Source organism: Nicotiana tomentosiformis, chromosome 6 (genome assembly GCF_000390325.3).
Source record: "Nicotiana tomentosiformis chromosome 6, ASM39032v3, whole genome shotgun sequence".
In the NCBI taxonomy this organism is placed as follows: domain Eukaryota; kingdom Viridiplantae; phylum Streptophyta; class Magnoliopsida; order Solanales; family Solanaceae; genus Nicotiana; species Nicotiana tomentosiformis.
The window spans coordinates 139,484,810-139,510,880 of NC_090817.1; the positions used below are offsets into that span (position 1 = coordinate 139,484,810).

At 34.7% G+C, this 26,071-nt stretch overlaps 1 long non-coding RNA gene across 1 annotated transcript; it reads left to right on the top strand.

The window, feature by feature from the left end:
* The first annotated feature begins 6,017 nt into the window (after window positions 1–6,017).
* Window positions 6,018–7,234, top strand: LOC108943640 (uncharacterized). Its single transcript, XR_004504637.2, has 3 exons — window positions 6,018–6,243; window positions 6,368–6,523; window positions 6,641–7,234. It is a non-coding gene; the product is annotated as an uncharacterized lncRNA (long non-coding RNA).
* The last annotated feature ends 18,837 nt before the right edge of the window (window positions 7,235–26,071 follow it).

The window sequence follows — 26,071 nt, forward strand, 5'->3', positions numbered from 1 at the left end:
GTGATCAGCCCGCACGTTTTTGAATTTGGAACGAGCTTCTCGCCCCGAAGGTCCTATATAAGGCTCGTACCTATTCTTACCGGACCTCTTCTCAGATTCTGACCGCCTCGAACCTGTTTTTTCTTCAACCTTTGACTGAGCTACGATATCTTCTTCGATCCGTAATTTGGTACTGTACCTATTATAGACATCATTTCATGTCGTGGCAGGGAATTATCGTAGGCTCTCTTTAAGCCTCCTCGTAGCTTCTGAACTTTTCTCGTTTAAATTGCTTGCAAATGCCATGGCTGCCTAATTGTCAGGTACTCTTGGTAGCAACATTCTTACACGTTGGAATCTGTCTACGAATTCTCGACGCAATTCTGTATCTCCTTGCTTTACTTTGAATATATCCTCCATTCTCTTTTCAACTTTTTGTGCACCCAAGTGTGCTTTTATAAATAGATCTGCAAGCTCAACAAAAGAGTCAATAGAATTTTCAAGTAAAAGAGAGTACCATGTTAACGCTCCTTTAGTAAGTGTTTCCCCAAACTTTTTGACCAACACAGATTCAATCTCCTGTTTGGTTAAATCATTGCCTTTTACTCCTGTGGTGAATGTAGTAACGTGGTCACGTGGATCGGTCATTCCATCGTATTTCGGGATGTCAGGCATTTTGAACTTTTTGGGAATTGGTAATGGAGTTGCGCTTGGTTTCCATGGTTGTTCTGAATATTTTTCGAAATCAACTACTTTGATCACATGTGATACGCCGGGTATTTGCTCAATACGGCCGTTTTTTTCTTTCACCTGTTTCTGTATAGTTAGTATTAAAGTTTGTAAATCAGAATTATTAGGCGTACCTGGTCTCCCATCACGTGACTCGTTGGGAGTTCCTCCGCTTCCAGAATTAGCCAACCCTGATCGTGGAATTTTCACAGTTGCAGTATTATTTGGTGGAGGTGTGGGTGGCACAGCTGGTAGTCCCCTCATGAAATCCTGGAAAGCATCATTCACATACTCAGCAATTAACTGTTTCACGGCATCCTGCTCGACAGTTTGTTCATTTCCATGTTGTTCATTGTTATGAGTAGTGGATCTTTCCGGTGATGCTTCTCTTGAATTGCGTGGGGTTCCTTGAGGTGACGGAACTGGAGTTCCTTCCACCTGTTGGTTGTTGTCATTGACATTCAACATGATTCAATTGAGAGAGAGTGATTTGGAAAGTAAGAGAAGATTATCAGATTTCCGGTAACAGAACCAATTTGTTTAACCAAGGAATTACATTCTCAGTCAAAGCCTATTTTTAGAAGTACTCGGGTTACTGATAATCAAGAAATTCAATATCTCTCAGAAATAAGAAAGGAAATTAGAATAAGAAATGATAAAATAATAAATAGAAAGCAACAACAATAACCCAGTAAAATCTCACTAATGGGGTCTGGAAAGGGTAGTGTGTACGCAGACCTTACCCCTACCCCGTCCGAAAGAACCTCGGCTCAAAAAAATAAAAAGACAAAAAGGAGACAATATTCAATGGAAAGCACAAGAAAGTAATTATATTCCAATAATGTCAAGACCCGAAAATCCCACCTTCGGACCGTGATGGCGCCTAACATTTCACTTGCTAGGCAAGCCAACGTTAGAATAATGTTATCCATTTTTAAAATAATTTTGAATTTATTAATAACAAGGAAACAAATGCGGAAGCAAAATTTGAAATATAGTGAAATAATCCATCAAACAACGGTGTCTAAATACCATCCCAGAATTGGTGTCACAAGTTCACGAGCTTCTAGAATAAATTCAAATAAAGGTCTGAATAATATAAAGTTGTCTGAAAATAAATAAATAGCTAAAGTACAATAAACGGGGACTTCAGAACTGCGAAAGCCATGCAGTTATACCTCAAGTCTCATCTGATAGCTGAAATCCGAGCAAGTCTATGGTACAAGAAGTGCAAAGTGTAGTATCAGTACGACCGACCCCATATACTGGTAAGTGTTGAGCCTAACCTCGACGAAGTAGTGACGAGGCTAAGGCGATTCACTTACATTAACATGTACGTAATATTAGTAACAATAACAATAATAGGAATAAATCAGATAATTCATTTATAATAATTGAAGGCAACTCAGCAGTCATAATCAATTATCATTTCCATTATTTTTATTTCAGCGTGCAACCCGCTCTTACAATATATCCACATTCAGTTCTGTTGTGGCGTGCAACCCGCTCCTCCAACATATTCATTTTAATCAAGTCTGTTGCGGCGTGCAACCCGATCCTCCAATATTGACTTTTAATAAGTCTGTTGCGGCATGCAACCTAATCCTCCAATATTGACTTTTAATAAGTCTATTGCGGCGTGCAACCCGATCCTCCAATATTGACTTTTAATAAGTCTGTTGCGGCGTGCAACCCGATCCTCCAATATATTCATTATAATCAATCATATTGCGGCGTGCAACCCACTCCTCCAACATTTTCATTTATCAGTTCTTATAGAGAAAATTTTCCCAATAAATGTAACAATTAATATAAAATTAAGAGACAACAAACATACAATAGTTATGGTTTAATTATGAAGCAAACAATGACAAATAACAAATTATTATGGAAATCAAGGAGCAAATAGGCAGTTTAATATTTATTATGCTAAATGTCAAATAATAATTAAGGCACATAATTCAAGTAGCATGTAACAATTAATGCAGGAATTCAAGAATTTATATTTGCAAAGAATAAGAGAGAAACAGTTATTATAATAATTAATTTATGATTAAAAATAATTTATAATTTTTCAAGTAAGCAAGCAAACAATTAATTTGACGACGTATAGACACTCGTCACCTCGCCTATACGTGCAATTCACATAACAAACAATTTAAGGGTTCTATTCCCTCAAGTCAAGGTTAACCCCGACACTTACCTCGCTTTGCAAATTCCAATCAATTATTCAACCACAATTTTTCTTTTTAAATTTGCCTCTAAAAGCTTCAAATCTATTCACAAACAATTCAATATATTCAATACTAATTATAGCAATTAATTCCATATGAATTTATAATTTTTTCGGATAAAAATCTGAAATTTATTAAAATATTTGGCAGTAGGACCCATGTCTCAAATCCCGAAAAAACTCGTGAAATCCGAACACCCGTTCCGATACGAGTTCAACCATATAAAATTTGTCCAATTCTGATATCAAATGGACCTTCAAATCTTAATTTTTCGTTTTTGAAAAGTTTTACAAAAATTCCAATTTCTTCCATCTAGATCCGAAATAAATGATAAATATAGACATGGATTTGTGAAATATAATCACTTTATGATAAAGAACACTTACCCAGTTTAAAGTCGTGAAAATCCCCCTTGAAATCGCTCAAATCCGAGACTTAAAATTCAAAAATGAGTAAAAATGGCTAAGACCCGATTTTATGTATTCTGCCTAGCATTTTCGGATTTGCGGGCTATATTTTCGCACATGCGGTCTCGCATTTATGAGACAAAGCTTGTATTTGTGAAGTAGGGTTGCCAGACGAGGTTCCGCACCTGCGACGTCCGCTTCTGCGCAAAAGGGCCGCACCTGCAAAGACCGCATCTGCGATAGAAGTCTCGCTTCTGCGAGCTCGCACCTGCGGTCAAAATTTCGCATGTGCGATTACACCAGAACTCAAAATTTCAGATTTTGCTTAAGTCCAATTCTTGTTCCGATTTCAATCCGTTTCACTCTCGGAGTACTCGGGACCCCGCTCGAATATACCAATAAGTCCCGTAACATAATACGGACTGACTCGGGGTCTAAAATCACGTCAAATAATACTGAAATTACAATTCACACCCCGATTCGAACTTTGAGTTTTAAACTTTTAATTTGCAAATCTCGTGCCAAAACATATTAAATGAATCCGGAATGACTTTAAATTTGGCACACAAGTCATAAATGACATAACGGAGCAGTTCAAATTTCCAGAATCGTATTCCGGCTCCGATATCAAAAAGTCAACCCCGTGGTCAAACTTGGAATATTTAGCCTTTAAATTGCTAGTTCCGTTAAATGGTCATAACTTGAGCTAGGGACCTCCAAATTAAATTTCGGGCATACGCCCAAGTCCCAAATCACGATACGGAGCTATCGGATCTGTCAAAATACTGATCCGGGTCCGTTTGCTAAAAATGTTGACTAAAGTCAACTCACTTGAATTTTAAAGCTCTATTTTACATTTTAATTCATTTTTCACAGGAAAACTTTCCAGAAAATTTTACGGACTGCACACGCAAGTCGAATAATGATAAATGGTGCCTTTTGAGGTCTCAGAACACAGAATTACTTATTAAATTTAAAGATGACATTTTGGGTCATCACAAATAATAATCAGAGCGCCTCTGTAGAAGTGACATCTCCTTCCCTTATATAGGAGTCTATAAGTACAACGTCTTTTTCCTTTTATGACCGAATCATTATGAGCATTAATGATTTAATGAGACGTTATAATTGGTAATCGTAATTGTTCATGAAGATTCCGTAACGTTTGTGATCATTCACGTTCATTAATTGACGATTCATGAGTCTTCCCTCTTTACTGTCTTGATTCATTCCGCCGGTGCCTCTTCATTTAACTACTTAGACTCGAGCGACCGTATCCTTTCATCTCGTGGGTGATTTGCTTGTATCTGTTATGACTCGTGTCTCTTTTAATGCATTTCTCCGGTTGTTATTTTTTAGTGATTCACGTGCCTTACCATATCAACCACATATTTAATTTCACCCGTAATATTTATTTTTACCAATACACGGAGGAGCAACATAAATCAAACTTGTTGACATGTTGTACCCACATTTAGCCGGACAGACAGCCATAGGGTCATTAGTATAATAAACGCCGGCATAGCTGCAATAGGGATTACCACATTTATAAACAGCTTTTTTGTGCACTACTCGGACCGTTATTGGCCAATAGATAAAAAGCTAAAGACTTGGATTTTAAAAAGTATTTATTTTTTGATCGATTGAATATAGGTTTCATTCAGATTTTCTACGCTTTCGCAGAGGTTACACAAACATCCGTTCACTCCTTTCTCCTTAAGAAGCCTGATCACATTGCCCACTGGCCATGTCAGAATATGAAAGAGGAAATCAACACATTCTTTTTCAGCCTCAGCATATATAATTCTTTGAGTCTTAGTGTCAATCAAAAGCTTCAACCTCGACTTGGATTCAGAAATCGTCGTCATGATTTTGGTTGTGGTCTGGTATAACAGCAGCAATTCCTGATCTTTGTAAATAAATAAAAAAACTGTCAAGTAATTACTTGTCATATGTTTGAGGACCTACACTTAACTATTTTCATCATCATATTTTTTAACGTAACAAAGTAGCCATCAATTGCATGTAGACAAGACCAGGGCGAACGAAATATTTTTGTAAGCGGTGTCAACATTTAAAGATATTGTAATGACGTCACATAAAAAAAATTAAAAACACAATGTGTAATATATGACTAAAACACAGTTAAAGTAATTACTACAATTCTACAAGACAAGTTTTGTTATTTTAAATGTATTACAATTGTCTCGTTAGAATTAATAGTTAAAACTTTTTTTTTCTATTCACTTTAAAATTATTTATTGTGGCCCTAATATTATAGACAATTCTTGATCTACTGGTAGTTTTGCCCTTAACTAATGGTCAAGGGTTCAAGTCTAGAATTTTATCTTTTTAGCATACAATCTATCTATATTTACTTAAAAGGAAAGAAGTCAGACCTAAAAATTTGCCAAGTGTTCCACATATAAAATGCCATGTAGTAACTTTAGGACAAATTAGTTATTTTAGGTTAAATTAGTTTCTATTTTTAAATTTTGAATTTGAAAACAGTTAATTAGGTATTCTATATTTTTAAAAAAAGAAGTAGTTTCTACGTTATTCTATATTTAAAAAAAGAAGAAGTAGTTTCTACGTTTTTTTAAAGAAAAAGCAATTCCTATTAAATAGGTATATACATACATTTTGAAACCTTCAAAACATCAACTGGGAACGCCATTTTCATCTATTTGCCCTAAAAATTTCATCCTCCAAATTCGGCACCTCAAACCCACGATGTCTCACCATGATATCAACTCCTTACCCACGAACTCTTCTGCCCAGGATTCCAGTAACATGATTTCACATTTTTATCAAATCAGTTCTACTTTTACAGTATATAGTTATGTTCTTTCTCTATCGAGTGCATATCAAACAACAATTCTAGAGTACAAGAGGTGATTGGTATGATTTGTATTTCATGAACAATCTTTATTCCAGTTGAGATTGTATTCCTTTAATAGATATTTCCGTGAAGTTTTAGTTTCTACTTATATTTACAAATACCTTTATCTATTTTAGGATATAATGGCGGCTGAAATCAATTTTGTTACTGAAATTAACAGCAAGTCAATGAATTAGAAGTTAAAGGTTCGTATTGTCAGGCTTTGGAAAAATCCGGATCGCGACAGGCATGACAACCCTTTTTCAATTGAGATTGTTATGATGGATGAAAAGGTATTGTTTAAAACTTTATAATTACTTTCTATTTTGTTATTGTTTACATATGCATAAGTATATTACAGTCATATACAGAATAACTTAGTCATTTTAACTAATTGAGTTTTTTTGTAGGGCGACGGCATTCACGCAAGTATTGGTAGGTCCTTTATCCAAAGGTTCAAACAAGAAATTAAGGAAATGGGTTTGTATATCATGAAGAATTTCGTGGTTTGTCCAAATAATATGAAGCTGAAGACCAAAAATCACAAGTTTAAGTTGATGTTCACGCATAAGACCATTGTTGACGAAATACATGATCCACATTTCAACATGTGTATTTTCAAATTTAGAACCTATGAGCAACTGTCAAATCCCCAAGAATTTGATAATACTGAGCTATTTGGTAATTAAATTTCTCTCATTTTTTTCAGTTTCATTTTACTTTGCCTTATTTGTTTTCTATCTTATGAGCTCTAAGTGTGAACTAAATTAATACTAATTATAGTACATAAGATCAAAGATTAAGTTTTAGATTAAAGTTGAATTTCTTGACATTGTTAAATCCTCTATCGAAAATCATAATCTGATTTCTAGAAGGCCTTTGTAGGCGTATGGAACTAAAGAAAGGTTAGTACTATACCATTTCTCTGAAGATCTCCAGTACATCGGTATATTCTTGGTACTACTTTACATAGTATTTAAAGATAGTATTTCAGTGATTTTATGAAGGCCTAAGGTTAGCTTTTGATCTCTTACTTCCATAGGTAGCTAATGGAGTTCATGCCCACACTTCCTTGCATTCTCTGAAACCTTCCCTTTTAACAAAACTCAGAAAAATTATACCAGCTGCCTTTGGAATATACATCTAACTGTTTAATTTTTTTACAATCTTCATTTATATTGTCTATAATGATTACTAATTTTGCACATATTTTCTTGCTTTGTAGATATCATTGGTGAAGTTGTGAGTTATGAGGACGTAGAGTCTATCAAGCAAGATGATAACATCCGTATGTACATGAACATTGAGATACATTTTGTCAAATGTTTCACTTAAAGCAACTTGTGTGGAGGTCATCATTTAAATTTCATGTTACATTGCATTAACCATCATATTTTGCATGTCTTATCATTAACTTTGCACATAACACATGAGTTGTGCTTATATTCACACAGGTAGAAAATTGCAACTTGCTTCTAGAGCTTCCCATAAAATATACTGGTAATTAAATGTTTGGTCAACTTTTTTATTTTAATGGCTTATTTTGATATATTCATGTTAGTTACAATGATTGTTGCTTTATAGAACCGTTGTGCATAAAATTTTTATAACAGATTTCAATTACCTTTTTTTCTCCTTCTCAATACAAGATGATTTACCACATGTTAGTTCATTCTAGATAATTTTTGTTTATAGGACATGTCCTGAGGAGTGTAGAGAAGCTGTAAAATCTTTGATTTGTGCAGCAGCAAGACTCGGCGACGTGCCAGAATTATGCCTATTAAGAAGTATATTTACTGATATATAATTGTCTAGCCCTGTCTTGCCTTCACCTTTTTATGTGAAAGTTCTGACAATTCATTTTCATCTTGTAGGGTCCAGAAATTCGAACATGGTTTTTAAAAGATGCTAAGCCTGTTCAACTTAAACAGGGTCAGGAGATCACAATCTCAACTGATTACAACATTTAAGGTGATGAGAGTATGATATGCATGAGCTACAAAAGGTTAGCAGAGGATGTAAAGCCACAAAGTGTGATCCTCTGTGCAGATGGCACAATCACTTTTACAGTTTTGTTTTGTGACAAAGAGAACGGTTTGGTACGATGCCGCTACGAGAACATTGTTGTTCTTGGTGAAAGAAAGAATGTCAATCTCCCGGGAGTAATTGTGGATCTGCCAACATTGACAGATAAAGACAAGGATGACATTTTAAACTGGGGAGTTCTGAATCATATTGACGTAATTGCGTTATCTTTTGTTCGTAAGGGTTCATATCTCGTGGAAGTTCGGAAGCTGCGAGGTGAACATGCAAAGAACATTCTTCTGATGTCTAAGGTTTGCTTCTGGCCAGCTTACTATGTAGTCCAATTTTTTCTCCATGAAGTTGCCTATTCACTTTATTGCATCATTGTTTTATGTTTATAGATGGCTTTCGTGGTACTTGAGAGTCATACACAGCACACTAATTTTGCAGAAATGTAATTAAATGATAGATTTAATCTGACTCCTTTTCCCAAGAATTGAAGAAATAACATCATGAGTTGGAACTAATCTAGGCGAGATCCTTTTCTACTGAACATCTGGGATCATGAGAAGGTTAGAGATCCTTTCCACTCTGGTGTTTCTTTTGGGTGTGTTGGGTGGGTGGGGGTGGGGTGGGGGTGGGGCAGAGATGAAAAGGCGTGGCTTTGCGAGTTAAGCAAAATCCCATCTTCCTCACTTGATCAAAGCCGAAAGGCTGATAAATGTATCATTTTTAAATTTGTGCAGCTCAAAGAAATATCTTTGTTGTATAAATTCAGTCGAGATGTTTTTTCTGATGTAGATAGTTGTTCGTGCTGGTGGACTTTCACAGCGGTAGTAGTTAGAATGACAGTAATAAGTGTTGCCATTTTTTTATGCAACTATGTATGTGTGGTTGAGGATGGATTCACGTGGAGCAATAAAGGCAACATATTGTTCGTAAAATCTTTTAACATTTCACATTCTTTTGTTTCACTAAGAGTACCAAATGTTCTACTTATTATTTCATCTAATAGTCTGCAACATACATTTGTTTCTACAGGTAAGAAAAGTTACCTTAAGTATGCAAACTTTGCCTCAGCTATAAAGGAACATGTAGCTTCTGATGAATTTATTTTCGATTGCAACAACATCACTGTTATGTTTGTAAGTGACATAAAATCTTGATGAGAATTAATATTTTTAATGTATGCATTTCATCTAAGACTTAAAATTGTTATATAGATTATGCTAACAAGGATTGGGTATTTCCAAGATCTTAGTTATCCATGTGAGTCGTCGTTTATATCATCAACCAACATGACTGACTTGATCATGTTCTCATATACTTCTGATCCAAAGTACACCACAATAAAAGGTGATGTCTTAATTACTGTGAATTACACATATGTATAAATGTTCTTTGTTTTTTCTGATAATAACTTGAGACAAATTTCTGCTTTTTCAGGTGGCCTAATCGTTTTTAAAGCTAAGTACTTATGTAGCATTACTCCAGTATGTTGTAACAGCTAAGCTATCCAAATTTACACAGAAATTGCTAATTTAGTTTAGAAATATTGTAATTAATAGTAAAAATTGAATGTTGCTGCCTTCTATCGCACGTATATTCTCTTAGATTTGGTGTTTATCCAAATTGACTATAACAAAACTCTCGGTTATTTTATATCTACTATGAATATATGTTTGATTATTGGTTGAGATTTTGTATCATTATTTTACTTTCCCTGCAACTATGGACGATGTGTATATGAACTCGAGGTGAATTTTGGGAAATCTACTTTAGCTTTTGGCTTATTACAATTATCCAACCTTCTCTGCTAATCATGTTTCTGTGCATAAATATTGGTGGTCCATCGCATAGATACAATCCTATGAAATTCATATATTTATTTTTTGAATTAATTCTTTTGAATGTGATCGCTAAATTTAGTCTGCAATAAAGACATGTTTCTACTATATCAGTATAAGGGAATAAGGGGAACATTTTTCTAAAACTAATAAGACAAGCAGCTTCCTGGAATCGAACTCCTGATCTCCTTAACAAAAATGGAGCGCTCGACCAAGCGAGCTAGGGGCTTTTTCTGAAGCAGTCCCACCTTATTTATTTATTTATTTATTTCATCTTTGCATATAAGTTAGATAGTCATATATTTAGTAAAATTTTCGACTAAACAGTGTCGGATAACACCGCTTAAGTCAAGGTACATCCGCCCCTGGACAAGACACGGTATCCAGATTGATCTCTTCATTGATTCTTGTTTGGCCAAGCTTTATGATTATTTTAAAAAGTATTTTTTGAAAAAATATTTTTGAAGAGTAGCAGTTTGTGTTTGGCTAATTAATTTTTAAAAAACTTTTTATTAATATATTATAGCAGTAATTTATGCTTGACCAAGGTTCCAAAAGTATATTCTGAACAATAGATTTTGCTACCACCTCAAAAATACTTTCCCCCTTAGATTTGACCAAACAAGTCAATTCTCTAAAATAAGCACTTTTTGAAAATTACAAACACTTTTGACTTCCAGAAGCTTGGTCAAACAGGTTAATATATCTCAAAACATAAGTTAATCGTTTTCTTTGAATCTTATGGTTCTAGCATGGAGCCAAAACTTATGTACGTAAGGGTGGCATGTGGGCCGGTCCTAAGCGATCCCGGGCTTCGCGGGCTTCTTGTTGGAACCAGACCGGGATCGGGAGCACGAACTAACGGTCCCGAATTAAGTGGGCCGGTCCCCGGGTTAAGTGGGCCCAACGGATACTTTCTATTTTTTAATTTTTTTTTATAGAAGTTAGAGAAAAACAATGGTAATAAAAATATCTAAGGCAATTCCTAGTAAATTATATTATAGAATTGTCACCTAAATTTTTTAATTCAAATTTAAAGACATAAATATTGTAAAGAGATATTCAAAGCAATATAAATATAAATCGAATATAGCTTATATATCTTAATATGTATATATAGTATAGTATATACTATACTATATATACATCTTAATATATATAGTATATAAAGATGTATATATAGTATATCTTAAGATGTATACTATCGAATATGGCTTATATACTATGTATATATAGTATAGTATATATATAGTATATATATACTATACTATGCTATATATACATATATATATATATATATATATATATATATATATATATATATATATATATATTAAGATGTATATATAGTATATAAAGATGTATATATAGTATAGTATAATATATTATAGTATATACTATATATACATCTTAAGATATATAAGTTATATTCGATATATATATATATATATATATATATATATATATATATATATATATATATATATATATATATATATATATATATATATATATATATATATATAAGCTTATATTTATACTATACTATAGTCTATACTATACATCTTAAGATATATAAACTATATTCGATTTATATACTATATATACATCTTAAGATATATATATATATATATATATATATATATATAGAGAGAGAGAGAGAGAGAGAGAGAGAGAGAGAGAGAGAGAGTATAGTATAATATATACTATATTATACTATATATACAGCTTAAGATATATAAGCTATATTCGATATATATATATAAGCTTATATTTATACTATATATACATCTTAAGATATATAAGCTATATTCGATTTATATACTATATATACATCTTAATATATATAATTATAAAAAAATTGGGGTTAAAACAAAGTTGGGGGGAGGGGGTTAAATGCCTATTTAGCTATTTTGGCAGGTAAAACGACCATATTTTAAATGCCATAAAGGCTACTTTTGGCTACTTTTTGGCTACTTTTGGTCCTAAACGGGCCTATCCAGGCCCAAGGGCTAATCGTTTCTAAAAAAAATATCTGCCACATTATAGCCTTTATGGCATTTAAAATATGGCCGTTTTACCTGCCAAAATAGCCGTTGGCTATTTATAAAATAGCCATCCCCCCAACTTTGTTTTAACCTCAATTTTTTTATAATTACACTTTTTCTTATATATATATATATATATATATATATATATATATATATATATATATATATATATATATATATATATATATATATATATATATATATATAGCTTATATATCTTAAGATGTATATATAGTATAAATATAAGCTTATATATATATATCGAATATAGCTTATATATCTTAAGCTGTATATATAGTATAATATAGTATATATTATACTATACTATACTCTCTCTCTCTCTCTCTATATATATATATATATATATATATATATATATATCTTAAGATGTATATATAGTATATGAACCGACCCACTTCTCAGCCGGTCCCGGTCCCAACCAGTCCAGGTCTCGCGGGCCTTGCCTATGGGACCGGCCCACTACCCAGCCCACCTCCCCACGGTCCCGGTCCTATCCGGTTAGAACCGTTTAGGCCCACTGCCCATTTGGGCTTGCGGTCCTGGGTCGGGCCCGGTCCTATCGGCCCACATGCCACCCTTACAAATAGTTGCTTAGGCAGACGTATTAGTAATTGTAGAAACTTTTAAAAGCAGTGTGTACTAAGAATACTACACCGTTGCAATCTTGAATAGGCTTTCTAGGGATACTGGTAGGCTCAATACCAAAATAAAAGTTTAACAGTAAATACTAGTTAGGAATTAATTATAATTTGTATCACCGGTGGTTGGGAATCAATGATCGTCGGGAGCCTAAATATCCCCTAGATGCTCAAAACCCTAACATTCTATTATATTAATAATGAAAAGCGTATTCTTTTTGGTGTTTATATAGACTAGGATTACTTAATGGGCTTGTGGACTACCACTTTTTATGGGTGGGCCCGACCAATGAACCAATATCCTTTTCCTTTTTTAGATTTTTACACAAAAAGTCACTATTTAAAAATATTTTTGTTTAAATAACATCACTTTTGATTTATTATAAAAAAAAAATAGCAAATTCATAGTCTAGCACATTAAAGGTTTAGACATTAAATTTCTAACAAATTTAAAAATCACTTATCCACAAATTAAGAGAAAATTTATACTTTCTCTCTCATCACCACTAAAAATTTCTGTTTTTCTCTTTATTATTATTCATCAATATCTCTTGCTTTTAATATTCTATCAAAGTCTCTCCATGTCCCTCCCCATTTCTTCTAGACACCGCCATCCTTTTTCCAATAGTTAGGTTCACCAAAATCATTACAAAATTTAAATTATAAGTGAGAAACTGCATAAGCTTTCTCGCAAAGTTTTTGGCGAGAAAATAAGGCACATGTATAAATTATGAATTATACCATACATGTTTATATATAATGTACTATTGGGATATTTCTTTGTCTCTGAATACCATTTGGTGGTGACTTATTTTACCATACATGTTATTTTCACAATATATTATTGGAATATTTGTGTGTATTTTTCAGAATTGGAAGATTTTATCGGTGTAAATTTTTAAAATTTATACATATTTTATATGGGTTATAAAGTGATTGTACCCTATATACGTATAATATATTTTTACATTGCAGGATTCGGTATTTAGATTTATATAACATGTGATTTGGATCTATATATATATATATATATATATATATATATATATTTCAATTCAAACATATTCGATGTATACATATGGTATAATTAACACCTCATAGAATTTTGAATATAAAAGACACAAAGCAAAACTAATAATGTAACTTTATATACCATATATTTTTCTAGTATAATATATTTAAATATTATAATTTATACCAATAATATTTTAATACTATATACTTCATGAAATAATTGTTTAATATGCATATACCACTTACACATGCGATATGTAATAGTTATAATGTCAATTTTCCAACTATTTATCCAAGTATACATCTTTATCCAAGCATAATTGTAAGAGAGAGAAAAACTAAAATCACATTCATCAATAAATCATCATTTATGACAAAATCATTCTTTGGAATAGAGATAAAAGATAAGGAAAAGTCATTTATGACTGGAACGTGAACTCAACCGAGCATTTTAAATACATAGCAATTTCCTAAAATTTAGGAACATGGGTAGGATAACTGTTACAGATTTTTATTATGAATGTTAATATGTAACTGCTAGAAATGTTAATCAAGTGCTACTGCTATGACTTTGTAAAAGTTTTAAAATATTACACAATTATGTTTTTTCCTCATCCTTTTTCTTTTTTTGATGTTTTCTTAGTGTAGCTATTAGAAGGTCAAAAGCATTTTTTCTCAAGAAAAGTATTTTTTAATTTAAATTTGAGGTGTTTAATTGGTCAAGATAGAGAAATATTTATGAATAGCAGCAGAAGTAGTTTTTCTGCTTTTAATTTATAGGTTCTTACAAGAAGCAGAACTAGAACATTTATTTGTTGAGAAGTGCAATTCTTGACATATATGAGGTCTAGTGTTGGAGTAGTCTTTATAATAGAAAAAACGAAAAAGGGCAAAAAATGCCCTTGAACTATTTGAAATAGCTCAAAAATGTCCTCTGTTTATTTTTGGTACCAAAAATATCCCTACCGTCTATTTTGTGGACCACAAATACCCTTAAACCGTTAGTCTTGTCATTGAAGGTGACAAGGCAATCCAACTATAACGACCCGACCGGTCGTTTTGAGTGTTTACGCTCCTTTCAACTATTTGAAGTCTTGAATAACTTCCTACGAGGTATTATGACTTATGTGAATTGTCGGTTTTGGTTTTAAGGTATTTCAAAGTTAGCTTGAAAAAATAAATATTTATGTTGGAAGCTTAAGTTGAAATAGTTGATCGGATATTGACTTATGTGTAAACGAACTCGGAATTTAATTTTGATGATTCCAAAAGCTCTGTATGGTGATTTTGGATTTATGAGCGTGTCCAAAAAATTATTTGAAGGTCCGTAGTGAAATTAGGCTTGAAATGCCAAAAATTGAATTTTGGGAAGTCTAACTAGGGGGTTGACTTTTTGATATCGGGTACGGAATCCGATTCTGGAAATTGAAATAGTTTCGTTATGTCATTTATGACTTGTGTGCAAAATTTGAAGTCATTTCGTATTGATTTGATGTATTTCGGTATAAGATATAGAATTTGAAAGTTCTAAGTTCATTAGGCTTGAACTGAGGTGCGATTCATAGTTTTAGCGTTGTTAGATGTGATTCGAGGCTTCGACTAAGTTCATATGATATTTTAGGACTTGTTGGTATATTTGGTTGAGGTTCCGAGGAATTCATGGTAGTTTCGGACCATTTCTAGGCCAATTTTACTTGCTGGTTTCTACCTACAGAGGTGTGCATCGCGATCACGAACATTTGGTCGCGTTCGCGAAGAGCAAACAACAGTTTGGGGCCTTGTAAATCGCGATCGCGTAGAACAAAATCTCTACTGCACTGACCCAATTTTGAAAGCTTATATCACGCAATCTATAAGGAATTTAAAAATAATCCAAAAATAAAAGTTGTAGTCCTTGATGTCTAGTTTTTATAAAGTTAAACCATTTGGCATTTGTAGTTGTGTGCAAAGAGTTATGGTAGATACACTATAAGTTGTCTAGGAAGAGTTTGGAAATCTCTGTTGCATAGGGCTGACTTTGGAAGCTTATATCTAAAAATATATAAGGAATTGGGAGATGAACAACAAATGAAAGTTATATTTATTGATGTCTAGTTTCCAGAAAGTTAAACCATTTACAATTTAGAGTTTTGTACAAAATATTATGACCATTATACTAGAGGCTGTCTGGAAGAGTTGGAGAGTTTGTTCTTCGCGCTCGCAATTGGTTTTCCGCGATCACGAAGAGAAATTTTGGGGCTGAAAATTTTATGCTTCACGATCGCGAAGCACTTTCCACTATCTCGAAGAGTAAATACCTGGGCAGTAGCTATATTTCGAGATTTTAGTCATTTTTAACATATTTTGAGCTATGGAGCTCGGATTGAAGCGATATTTGAGGTGATTTTTACCATATGGATTGGGGTAAGTGTTATATATCCGAAAGTGATTATACTTCATGATTATATAGTTATATTCATTATTTATTTCGGATTTAAATAGAAGAAATCAAGATTTTTGTAAAAATCTTCCAAAAATAAAAATTTAAGATTTGGAGGTCGAGTTGTTATCAGAATTTGATAAAATTGGTATGGTTGAACTCGTATCGGAATGGGTATTCGGATTTTTTAAATTTTGTCGGGTTCCGAGATGTAGACCCCACAGATGATATTTGAGCTAAATTTTAGATTTTTATGAAAAATTAATATTTTCTTATAAAATTAATTCCAATAAATTTTATTAACTGAACTGAATTATTTGCGGCTAGATTCGAGGTGTTTGGAAGCCAATTAATGAGGCAAAGGCTTAGCGGAATAAGAATTTCACGGTTTGAGGTAAGTAACTATTTTAAATCTGGTCCTGAGGGTATAAAACCCCAAAAATTTATGTTATGTGATTATTTTGGAGGTGACACACATGCTAGGTGACAGGAGTGTGGGCGTGGACCGAGGAGATTGTGACTTGGTCCGTCCCGTAAAACTGTAAAGTTGAATAACTTATTGTTAGATATATGCTCTCTATGTGTTGAAGAAATTTAACTGTAAATTATGTTATAAATCATGCTTAGGCTATGTTATAGTACTGTTGGGACCCGCAGAGGTCGCATACTTGTTGAATTATTTACTAATTTCTGTCTTGTACTCAATCATGATTTTTCTTGCATATTATACCTTAGTCTTTCTTGATATTTGCTGATACACTATGTTATCCTTATTTGGGCTGATCTTTGTGATTTCTGAGAGACCGAGAGATTAGAGAGGTTGAGGACTGAGTAAGGTCGAGGGCCTATCGGTGAGGTAAGGATATTATGGCACGTGAGTTATCCGTGCAGGATATTATAGCACATGAGTTATCCGTGCAGCACGTGAGTTGTCAGTGCAGATTATAGCGCTTGGGCTGTAGGAGCCCCGCCGGAGTCTGAACACCCCCAGTGAGCGCGGGTACCCATTGAGTGTGAGTGTGAGGGTTGAGAGCCGAGTGGTTGAGTTGTGTGACGAGTGGAGTGACTGTTGCCCTGAGAGGCTGTACTTGTTTTTCATTTGTTGTTGCACTTAATTGCTATATGTCATTGTTGTGAAATTCTCTGAAAGATTTTATATCTGGATTACATGAACTTAAGCTGTATAAAATTGACTTGACTTAAACTGCTGGAATTGATACCATGTCTATTCTTTGCTGGAATTTCTAAAAATGAACTATAATTGTGTAGCTCATCACTATTTTCAGGTCCTTATTTATTATTGTTACTTATTGAGTTGGTTATACTCATACTACACCCTGTACTTTGTGTGCAGATCCAGGTGTTCCCGGACATAACGGGTGTTGATGTTTTCACGCAGTTGATTTTTTGAAGATTCGGAGATAGTTGTCATATTTCGCAGATCTTGTCTCTCCTTCCCTATCTCCCTGTTTACTGTAATTTGTCTCAGACTATCATAAATCGTATTTTCCAGACTTGTAATAATATTAGATGCTCATGTACCCGGTGATACCAGATTTTGGGAGTGTTTATATATGTATTTGTGAGTTTTTCTTCCGCTAAAAATTTAGATGTTATGTTTTCAAACTTGAAAGATATGGTGGTTTATTGAGATTATCGGCTTGCCGATTATTGTGATAGACGCCATCATGACGGGGGGGATTTTGGGTCGTGACAAGTTGGTATCAGAGCTCTAGGTAACTTAGGTCTCACGAGTCATGAACTGGTTTAGTAGAGTCTTGCAGATCAGTACGGAGACGTCTGTACTTATCTTCGAGAGGCTGCCGAACCCTTAGAAAAATTTCACTTTCTTGTATTATATCATGCGGAATTGATTCAACTTGAAACATTAATCTTTGAATTCCTTCCACGCATTCGTATGCGCACATGAGCGCTCGGTATCAGTTGTGTATCACCGGTTTGTGATTCGTTAAACGAGGTTCAAGATATGTATTTTGTGTTTTGGTGATGGGATAGTCTGGAGGACTTGAGGCCAGGTTTAGACCGCAGCTTAGGCTCGGTAGCTTCAGTTGTAACCTGTACATTTGGACTCATATGTCCGGTAATGTCCATACGAGTGAAATTTGTGGCTCGATGAGCGATGGAATGGCATTGTGATGAGTATGATGTAACTGCGGGATGTGTTAAGACGATTTGAATATGACGAGAAGTGTTTCCTTGAAATTTAAAGGAATGCCATTGGGTGCTTTATTTTCATTTTTATATGATGTACAATCTCGAGTGTGAATGTTTTGAAAGATCTTTCACGTTGTTAAATTTGGGGGCAAATTAAATTCTCGTGTCTGGTTAATGAGTTTGGACTCATAAAGATTAAGTGATTTCATAGTAATTATGACTGCGAAAGAGTATAACAAGATGCCAATTTGAGACTAAGCAGGTGGGTTATCTCCTGTGCAGTAATCTATGTAGGTGTGTTCCTTATGATGTGAATAGAGAGTTTCTTTTCTACCAACGAGGCGTATGTATTGAGATTTGAATTTGAATTGGGTTGAAAAAGTTGACTTGATTGTCGTGAGAATAAATGCTAACTTAGCGGATGATTGAGGTATTTTATGGTGGGTGTTGCATAAGCTTGAGAAGAATTTTCGTTGAACTGACTGCAGTATTATGGCAGTAATGAAGTATGGGTATTGTGAGTTATCAAGTGTTTTGTTCTATGGCTTTGAGCCAAGTGGGGGAGTCTGCTATTGACAATTCAATTTCATGGATATATGTTAAATTTTAGTTTTGATTTGAGGCATACTTGTGGATTAGTTATGATTTACAGAGGTGGATATCGAGGATAACTCGGGTAAGTAAATTCCTGGATACGGGTTACATTGAACTTTATGAAAATATAAAAGTTATGGAATGATTAAGTTGTTATTTTGAAGGATGTAATGCGCACGAAGTATGGATTCGATTGGCCGTGTTAAGGCAGGGTTACTTCTTTGAGTGTTGATCGTGCTAAAGGAGCACATGTCTTTCGGCCCGTTTGGAGCGGAGTAAATTAGATTTGAGCACAGTGGATGACCCTCGAGAGAGTTCTAATGGATTCAAAATGTATATGTGGAAATTAAAAAAAAATTCGAATTTGTAATCACTAGAATCAGTTACTTATATTGGATGGTATCGGGACGTGCAGTAATTCTGTTTGACTATGGATTCTACATTTTAGTATAAGAAAGGAAAGAGGAACAATTTTAAATTCGCATAAGGTATTTTCAGAGTGAGTGTTACAGTTGTGGTATTTATGGAGGTGCTTAAGAAGAATACAATGGCTTATGGGCCTTAGGGCGGTGTAGTTTCATGTTAGGATGTCTTGTTGTGAGCTTTGGGTAAAGTAATGGTGTTCTGACAAGGAGAAATGGCAACTTGAGTATAATCGAGAAGAAACTTGGAGAAAATAGGACAAATGGGTAACATGCTGGATCAATATGGTAACGGTATGCTCGGTTCTTTTAGTTCTTATGACGAGGTGAGGCTTTACGGGTGTTTGTTGGCAATACTCTCAAATTTGGCAACCTGTGTGGCTTGGTCGAGTTAGAGGAATTCAGTTTTGATAGCTTGGTTATGTGCAAATGGATTTCAAAGTGTTCATGATGGTTTCTACCATAGTTTGAACCAGATATTTTCTACCGGTGTGGGGAACATGTTGTGTATTGTGATTTCCTCCTGGAAAGAAGCAAGATAAATGTTTCTAACTAATAGGGTATGTGATTTGCTGGTGACTCGGAGTTTATAATGAGATTCTCGTGCCTTTCACATGATAGATGTAATGTGTTGTGCCAGATTTAGATTTACATGTATAAGGTGGCAGTTCATTCTTGAAAGGAAGATCACGAATTTTGGATAGAATGGTCAGTTTTAGATATTTAGATGAATGTTATAACTGCTCGATAATCCCTGAGAAGGGTGCGCATTCCAAAAGGCGCATAGTGTTTTGACTTACGGATGTTAATTGGCATTGCAGTACTCACCTAGTTGATAGACTGCTGATATTCAAATTATTGCTATGTGGCATGGAAGAATTATGAAAGTATTCCTCATGGGAGGATCGTGAATGGAAGATGTGTTAGTCATTCTAGTGCTGGAGTTGGGATCAGTTACGGTGATTCATGTGTTTGATGAATTTGGAGACTGAGAGTTCTCAGAAGTATATTGTTTCGGGTTGCGGCCTGTTTGAGGGGAGTATTTTCTTTAAACTCAGTGGAGGCACTAGTTGCGTTAATTATTTGTGATAGTTACGCGGTATAAGTGTGCATATATGTGAGGTTTGAGCCAATGTGCGGGCATCAGGCAAATATTCATACTCGAAAGAATGCTTAGGCTATGATATGCCTAGAGTTGATTGTTAAGCGTAAAGTTATAATGTTTCTCATGTTCATACCTTTGTTGAAAACTATCTGGGCTACATTTAAGGTTATAAAGAGGCTAATTTCCTTGAATAAACGGGGTAGTTACTATTTCTGCGTTAAATTATCGATTTGAAGTGTGATAGCAGACTTTGCACATGCTTACACTATGGCATGTTATTTATACCAGTCCAGGAGCATGAGAATCTTATTTCATTATCATATACAAGTGTACTGGTTTAATTTCTTATATATGATATGCTGGGACTGGAGGCCTGTGACCATGCCAGGCGATTCATATTATTGGCACGTGAGTCGTCCGTGCCTTGTGTGAAAATTTTATTTCTATGATAATTTATCTGATTTATTAATTTTCTTCCTCTACAATTGTGCATATACGCCTACAATTATCCTCTTCATGAAATTTGAGGAGTTGATTGTAACATTACGGTTATAGTGGTGCTTGTTGAACTTGCAATACGGTTCTTTTCCTTGAGACATCTCTCATATTTAAGTACACAGATTGCACAGTTGTGGCTTGGGATAGTTGTGTTTAATAATATAAGGTCATTGGACCTAGAATAGGTACTATCAGGTTTGATTATGGTATATTCGGGAAGATATTATTGAAAGCCGGCTTAGAAAGTGATTATGGTTCTGGCTAGAGCCAGAGAGCTCTATGACTTGTTGCTCTGATAAGGGGTCATCAAATTTTTGCATGTTTCTTTTATTATCAGCAGAGTACGAAGGTTTTTGGAATGAAGTTTGGCTTGATATGAGGTTTTATACTAGTACTTGGTTGGTTTTGAGTAGTTACTATGATAAAAATGGTGTTACGAGTATGCGAGTTGTGTAGTATGTTATGCGATTATATCTGGGATTATAGTTATGACTGGATACAGCTTGTTCAGGGTTATACAGTGTGTAGATGTGAGATTTGGGTCTTGAAAAGAATTCAGGATGTTGGAAATTTGGCTCCAAGTTTTTTGAGCTAAGGTTAAATTAATGATTTTCAGCTAGGTTGTGTGGTTAGGCCTTTATAGAGTAGGGTGACGTGAGATCACCCCCGGGTATGTGTGTGGTAAGGTGAAATAGATATTTGAAGGTTAAGAACAACTTTTGGCACGTTCGAAGATGAACATATGTTTAGGGAGGAGATTGTAACGACCCGACCGGTCGTTTTGAGCGTTTATGCTCCTTTCAACTATTTGAAGTCTTGAATAACTTCCTACGAGGTATTATGACTTGTGTGAATTGTAGGTTTTGGTTTTAAGGTATTTCGGAGTTAGTTTGGAAAAATAAATTTTCATGTTGGAAGCTTAAGTTGAAATAGTTGACCAGATATTGACTTATGTGTAAACGACCTCGGAATTTAATTCTGATGATTCCAATAGCTCGGTATGGTGATTTTGGACTTAGGAGTGTGTCCAGAAAATTATTTGGAGGTCCGTAGTGGAATTAGGCTTGAAATGTCGAAAGTTGAATTTTAGAAAGTTTGACCGGGGAGGGAGGTGACTTTTTGATATCGAGGACGGAATCCGATTCTGAAAATTGGAATAGTTTCGTTATGTTATTTATGACTTGTGTGCAAAATTTGAAGTCATTCCGGATTGATTTGATGTATTTCGGCACAAGATATAGAATTTGAAAGTTTAAAGTTCATTAGGCTTGAATTGACGTGCGATTCTTGGTTTTAGCGTTGTTTGATGTGATTCGAGGCTTCCACTAAGTTCGTATGATATTTTAGGACTTGTTGGTATATTTGGTTGAGGTCCCGAGGAGCTCGGGTGAGTTTCGAGGTGGTTTCGGACCCTTTCTAGGCCATTTTTAATTGTTGGTTTCTGCCTACAGAGGTGTGCATCGTGAATATTTGGTTGCGTTCGCGAAGAGCAAACAACAGTTTGGGGCCTTGTGAATCGCGATCGCGGAAGCTCTTTCGCGATTGCATCGAACAAAATTTCTCTGTACTGATCCGATTTTAGAAACTTATATCATGCAATCTATAAGGAATTTAGAGAAGATCCAAAAATTTAAAATTGTAGTCCTTGATGTCTAGTTTTCAGAAAGGTAAACCATTTATCATTTGGAGTTGTGTACAAAACGTTATGGTAGATACACTATAGGATGTCTGAGAAGAGTTTGGAAATCTCTGTTGCATAGGGCTGACTTTGGAAGCTTATATCTAGCAATATATAAGGAATTGGGAGATGAACAACAAATGAAAGTTATAGATTTTGGTGTCTAGTTTTCAGAAAGTTAAACCATTTACAATTTAGAGTTTTGTACAAAACGTTATGACCATTATACTAGAGGCTGTCTAGAAGAGTTGGGGAGTTTGTTCTTCGCAGTCGCGATTGGTTTTCCGCGATCGCGAAGAGCACTTTTGGGGCTGAAAAATTTTGTGCTTCGCGATCGCGAAGAGTAAATACCTGGGCAGTAGCTATATTTTGAGGTTTCAGTCATTTTTAACATATTTTGAGCTATGGAGCTCGGAGTGAAGTGATATTTGAGGCGATTTTCATCATATGGATTGGGGTAAATGTTATATATCCGAAAGTGATTATACTTCATGATTATATGGTTATATTCATCATTTATTTCGGATTTAAATGGAAGAAATCAAGAGTTTTGCAAATATCTTCCAAAAATAAAAATTTAAGATTTGGAGGCCAAGTTGTTATCAAAATTTGATAAAATTGGTATGGTTGAACTCGTATCGGAATGGTTTTCGGATTTTATAATTTTTGTCGGGTTCCGATACGTGGGCCCCACGAACGATTTTTGAGCTAAATTTCGGATTTTTATGGAAAATTAGCATTTTCTTATGGAATTAATTTTAATAAATTTAATTGACTGAATCGAATTATTTGTGGCTAGATTCGAGGCGTTTGGAGGCCAATTTACAAGGCAAAGGCTTAGCGGAATAAGAATTTCACGATTTGTGGTAAGTAGCAGTTTTAAATCTAGCCCTGAGGGTATGAAACCCCAGAATTTTGTGTCATGTGATTATTTTGGAGGTGACGCACATGCTAGGTGACAGGCATGTGGGCGTGCACCGAGGGGATCGTGACTTGGTCCGTCCTGTGAAACTCTAAAGTTGAATAACTTATTGTTAGCTATATGCTCTCTATGTGTTGAACAAATTTGACTGTAAATCATGTTAGAAATCATGCTTAGGCTATGTTATAGTACTGTTGGGACCCGCATAGGTCGCGTACTTGTTGAATTATTTGTTAATTGCTGTCTTGTACTCAGTCATAATTTTTCTTGCGTATTATACCTCAGTCTTTCTTGATATTTGTTGATACACTATGTTATCCTTGTTTGGGCTGATCTTTGTGATTTCTGAGAGCTCGAGAGACTAGAGAGGTTGAGGACTGAGTAAGGCCGAGGGCCTGTCGGTGAGGTAAGGATATTATGGCACGTGAGTTGTCCGTGCAGGATATTATAACACGTGAGTTGTCCGTGCAGATTATGGCGCTTGGGCGGTAGGAGCCCCTCCGGAGTCTGCATACCCCCAGTGAGCGCGGGTACCCATTGAGTGTGAGTGCTGAGGGTTGAGCGTTTGGAAGCCAATTTACAAGGCAAAGGCTTAGCGGAATAAGAATCTCACGATTTGTGGTAAGTAGCAGTTTTAAATCTAGCCCTGAGGGTATGAAACCCCGGAATTTTGTGTCATGTGATTATTTTGGAGGTGACGCACATGCTAGGTGACGGGCGTGTGGGCGTGCACCGAGGGGATCGTGACTTGGTCCGTCCCGTGAAACTGTAAAGTTGAATAACTTATTGTTAGCTATATGCTCTCTATGTGTTGAACAAATTTGACTGTAAATCATGTTAGAAATCATGCTTAGGCTATGTTATAGTACTGTTGGGACCCGCATAAGTCGCGTACTTGTTGAATTATTTGTTAATTGCTGTCTTGTACTCAGTCATAATTTTTCTTGCGTATTATACCTCAGTCTTTCTTGATATTTGTTGATACACTATGTTATCCTTGTTTGGGCTGATCTTTGTGATTTCTGAGAGCTCGAGAGACTAGAGAGGTTGAGGACTGAGTAAGGCCGAGGGCCTGTCGGTGAGGTAAGGATATTATGGCACGTGAGTTGTCCGTGCAGGATATTATAGCACGTGAGTTGTCCGTGCAGATTATGGCGCTTGGGCTGTAGGAGCCCCCCCGGAGTCTGCACATCCCCAGTGAGCGCGGGTACCCATTAAGTGTGAGTGCTGAGGGTTGAGAGCCGAGTGGTTGAGTTGTTGTGACGAGTGGAGTGACTGTTGCCCTGAGAGGCTGTACTTACTTTTCATTTGTTGTTGCACTTAATTGCTACATTGTCATTGTTGTGAAATTCTTTAAAAAATTTTATATCTGGATTACATTAACTTGAGCTGTATAAAATTGACTTGACTTAAACTGCTGGAATTGATACCATGTCTATTCTTTGCTGGAATTACTGAAAATGAACTATAACTGTGTGGCTCGTCACTATCTTTAGTTCCTTATTTATTATTATTACTTACTAAGTTGGTTGTACTCATACTACACCCTGCACTCGTATGCAGATCCAGGTGTTCCTGGACATAACGGGTGTTGATTCTTTTGCGCAGTTAATTTTTCGGAGATTCGGAGGTAGTTGCCGTATTTCGCAGACTTTGTCTCTCCTTTCTTATCTCCTTGTTTACTTTATTTGGTCTCAGACTATCATAGACCGTATTTTTCAGACTTGTAAAATCATATTAAATGCTCATGTACCTAGTGACACTGAGTTTTGGGAGTGTTTATATATATATTTGTGAGTTTTTCTTCCGCTAAAAATTTAGATGTTATGTTGTCAAACTTAAAAGATATGGTGGTTTATTGAGATTGTCGGTTTATCTAGTATTGAGATAGGCGCCATCACGACGAGTGAGATTTTGGGTCGTGACACCAACTGGGTTAGATTTGCTTACATGGCCATCCACCTAAGCAATCCAGCATGGCAAAATTATTTTTTCGGAAAAAATATTTTTCGGTAATTTTTATTAAAATACAAAATCAATACTCATTCCGTAAAAAGTAAAAAATTTTCGGAAAAAATATTTATTTCGGAAATTTTTATTAAAATATAAAATCAACACTTATTCCGAAAAAAGTAAAAAAATTCCGGAAAATAACCCCCAAATATTTATTTTTCCGGATTTTTTTTACTTTTTTCGGAATAAGTGTTGATTTTGTATTTTAATATAAAACCCCGAAATAAAGAATTTTTTCGGATTTTTTTTACTTTTTTCGGAATAAGTGTTGATTTTGTATTTTAATAAAAATTTCTGAAATAATTAATTTTTCCGGAAATTTTTTACTTTTTTCGGAATAAGTGTTGATTTTGTATTTTAATAAAAAATTCCGAAATAAGTAATTTTTCCGGAAAGTTTTTACTTTTTTGGAATAATTG